Source organism: Varanus komodoensis, unplaced genomic scaffold (assembly GCF_004798865.1).
Source record: "Varanus komodoensis strain SLA01 unplaced genomic scaffold, ASM479886v1 scaffold43, whole genome shotgun sequence".
NCBI classification, from domain to species: Eukaryota; Metazoa; Chordata; class Lepidosauria; order Squamata; family Varanidae; genus Varanus; species Varanus komodoensis.
In genome coordinates, this window is record NW_025335985.1 from 1,099,023 (window position 1) to 1,103,070 (window position 4,048).

The window sequence follows — 4,048 nt, forward strand, 5'->3', positions numbered from 1 at the left end:
TAGCCACCAGAGATTGCAAGGATAGCTCTGAGTCAAGAATAATCCCAAACTATACATCCTGTCCCTTAGGGGGGAGTGCAACCCTTCCAGAACACCTGGACATGTGATCCACCTACCAATAGCACCTCCCTCTTATCTGGGTTGAGCTTGAATGTATTGGCCCTCATCAAGTCCTTCACTCCACCCAGGCACAAGTTCTAATGAATACCATTAGACAAACTCTCTTTCTTCATTCTGTTTTCCTTCTCATCAAGCTGCTTCAGTCCAGCCTTCTTCACTGGATCCCCTCAGGATGTATTGGACCGCAATTCCCATCTTTCTTGGCTAGGACCATGTTGGTTCAGGATGTTAGACATGCAGTGCAAAGCATCCAGAGTATAACAATGCAAGAACAGTTGTTGCCAACAACTATTATAAGATTTGCAACACTTTGAGTACCTTCACAGAAAGCCAGTGTAGAAATTTAATTAATACATGTACAGAAAAAAGCTGGTAGTTCCCTTCCATGCCCAAATATCAGCCACAGGTTTCCAAAAAGAGAAGCACAAATTAATTCTACTGTTCATTCAACACCAGGTCACAAGTTCTCGTTTGGAAAGACTTGGGGAGTAAGCACCAGGAACCCTCTGTCTACAAGAACGAAGAGGCCTTTTGTGTGGACATCCTGTATGTGAACATGGCTGATGCTGTTGGAAAGGGGCACGTGTCTTCTCATACGGCATTCATGAAGTTGCATCAGTGCAAGCAATGAGCTGACATCTGCTCCTAAACCTATTAATTTCGCTCTGTGATTTCTGGATGTATAACTATAAGAAGATAATTTTTCCGTTCTCTACCAATGCTATGCCTATGTCTGTGATTACAAGAATAAGCACCAATGAGTCATGCTACTAGAATACCACTCACTAATGCAAAAGCTTTTTACTGAAATCACGTTTTGCAGATTTTCACTGCCTCCATTGTTATTCCAGCAGTGGCAATAGTGGAGTGCAGGGATATGGGAGGAAAAGGAGGAAATAAAGATGCAAATCTGTAGGTTGTTTATTAATAAAGAAATTGCAAGTCAACATAAGGAATCGTTCTTTAAAACTACCCAAACATGGACAAGACAAAGGCTGGGAAAACTGTAGTGCAAAATTGTTTATTAGCTCTCCTAATAAACATCTCTCTACCAACATCTAGTGAAATTTCACTCAACAAGCCCTGCCATCAAGAAAAGCTCTTCTGATGTCTTTGACACATATATACAACCTACTGAATTTTCAGATATAATTTACTTTTAGAAAACAGCCTGTTTCATATTCATTCACCTCTTAATTCCATGTTTTGAAGGTATATACCAACCACCACCCCCTTTGATCCTGAAGTACCTCACAGCTTATGTAATTAGCTTAACACACAACCCTATGCTAAACTGAAACAAGTCCTACAACTCGAATCATCCTGCAGCCATGGCTGGGGAATGCTGGGGTTCATAGATTTAGGTCTAGGCCTGCATAGGATCATTAATCTTGTCTCCTAGGAGTGTCTGTATCAGCCTTCCCATTCTGGTGCCTTCCAGATGTTTTTGGCCTACAGTTCGCATCATCCCACACCACTAGCTATGCGGGCCATTGCGGCTGGGATGTGTGGCTGCCCAGATGCTTTGGCCTACAAGCTGCTTGCTCAATGGTATCTTCTCCTACCTTTTCTTCCACCAAGATGCCTGCTTATCCTTTCTTCTTCTCCTTCCTTTCATTGGAAATTTGCTTACTGGCATCTTCCTTTGTAACTGCCCATTTTCTCTCCGACTGCAACTTGTTTTCCCATTCATAAGGATTTTTGTTCAAGGATAATTGTGAGTTAAGGTGAGCAATGGTTTGATGCTCTTTGGTTCCCCTTAATATTGTACCAACTAATTTGTTCAACAATACATTATATTTAAACTGTTGTAAAAAAAAGGAACAAAAAACACAACTTCCACAAGCTTTTCATTATATATATTAGTTGTGTCCTGCATAATGCTGGTGGGAAAAGCATACATTGTGCAAGCACTAAAGGAACAACTCACACAGCTAGTGCAAGCAAAACCTAAGGCAATGGGTGAAAATGCTTGTGCAACAGCTTGTAGAATTGAATCAAAAGTATAAAGCTTGGTACTTGTACAAGGGTGGAAACAGAAGTTCCACAAATGATGGAAGCTTCATGACAGCACTGGATACAATCCATGCTTTGCAAACTTAAAAATCCTGCTAAGCTTCTAATTTTCTTACTATCTTGCTGCATTCCAAAACCCTATTCAAGATGTGCCGCTTTCCCAAGATAATTAGTAGCATGCCTGACACCTTCTCAGCCTGTTGAAGCATGCAATTGTATTTGCTAGAAGAATGCCATTCCCTCTTTCTGCAGACCCTCGCTCATTGGATTGACAAACTTTGACAAGTTATTTATCCTTGCAATGGTTATCTATCTCTCTGTGAATTTGCTCCTTTAAATGACTCAGCATAATAATCTTTCATTACTGAAGGGACATGGGAGGATGGAGTGCCTGGGATGAGCAAAGATGACTCATGCTGCCCTGGCACTATCTCTTGAAGCAGCTGAGCCTCCCTGCATTGCTACAAGGATCCTCCTGTGAGGTAACCCACACCAATTTGCTGCTTCTATCAGTAACTGGCAAGGTGGTTTTAATCAGGCTTCCTGAACCTGGTGCCCTTCAGATGTGTTAGACTGCAACACAGTAAGGCCCAGCTGCTTTATAGTGCATCACAGGACCAGGAGGTGGGATATTTTTGCTGGCCCACAGCAGCCTATCCTACCCATGTGGATTTGGTCTTTAACAACCTAGGAAAAAATAGGTGCTTAGTAACTTGTATGCATAAGCAAGCACAATTTATGACATTGCACACCATCATTGATCTACATTGCACAACTGTAGAGGCATCAAGCTTTAGCTTTCAGTTTTCCGGGTTTGTGGAGCTACCCTGGTATTGAGGTAACCATTAATTGGGTCTTAAACCCACTGGTTTTTTTAAACATCATTGCATATTTAAAACAGAGTTGCATCCAAAATGTGTTTTCCTTTTGCTGATGTTTCTGATTGTGGATGGGCTGTTATACATACTGCACCAGAGCACATGTATAGGGTAAAAGAAATATGAAATACAGAGTTCTTCCACTTGCACAAGAGCCTGTGAAGCCTCTTGTGCAAGCAGAAGGATCACTGCAACAGAACCTATAGAGCGCTGTGCAAACTACTGCGAAGGTATTTCTAGAATAGCACTAACAAGTGTTTTCTTCAAAAAATGTGATACATCACCACGTGTGCTTAAAACTTGCATTTGTATGTCTGTCTTCCTGAAATATAGCTATTTATCCTGGTTATTTTTTCCTGTGATGAACTTATGAAACATAGATTTATAAGGCCTACCTTATAATCCATTCCTTCAAAGATCTTGGTGATATATATATATATATATATATATATATTGCACCTCTCACACCTGACACATTGAACAATATTGGACCATAATTTATGAAGTTGTTACCTAAAGCCTTCATTTTTTCCTGTAACTTAACCATATTCTTTCTTTCTTTTTGGATCTTCGGTGATCCCGCAACTAAACAGAAGTACCTGCACAACTTGGACTCAGACTAGTGGCAAACAGCATATTCTTCAAGGTGGCCAACACCAGTTCCCTGTAGCTTTTTAGAGAACTTCATAATAGTCTTAATCCTGAAAAACATTAACACTCCTGCCTTTTCTTCTTTCTTACTAACTCTTGAAGTAATTTTCAACCCCCTCTATAGTGTTGCATGGTTTTAATCATATGAGTACTTCAATATCAATGCTAAAGCAACCTAATTAGAGGCAGCTCGGGGCTTCATGGGCATTTATTTATGAATAGATAAAATATACCAAATAGAATGTATCAGTATAGCTGATCAAGAGCCATGCCAGCTATGGGTTTGAATATTTTAGGTTCAACACACATGGCAGATCATACTCCCAATTTGGTCAGAGAAAATCCTGCTTTTTGGTAAATAAAGTAACTCTCTTCCAAACAGA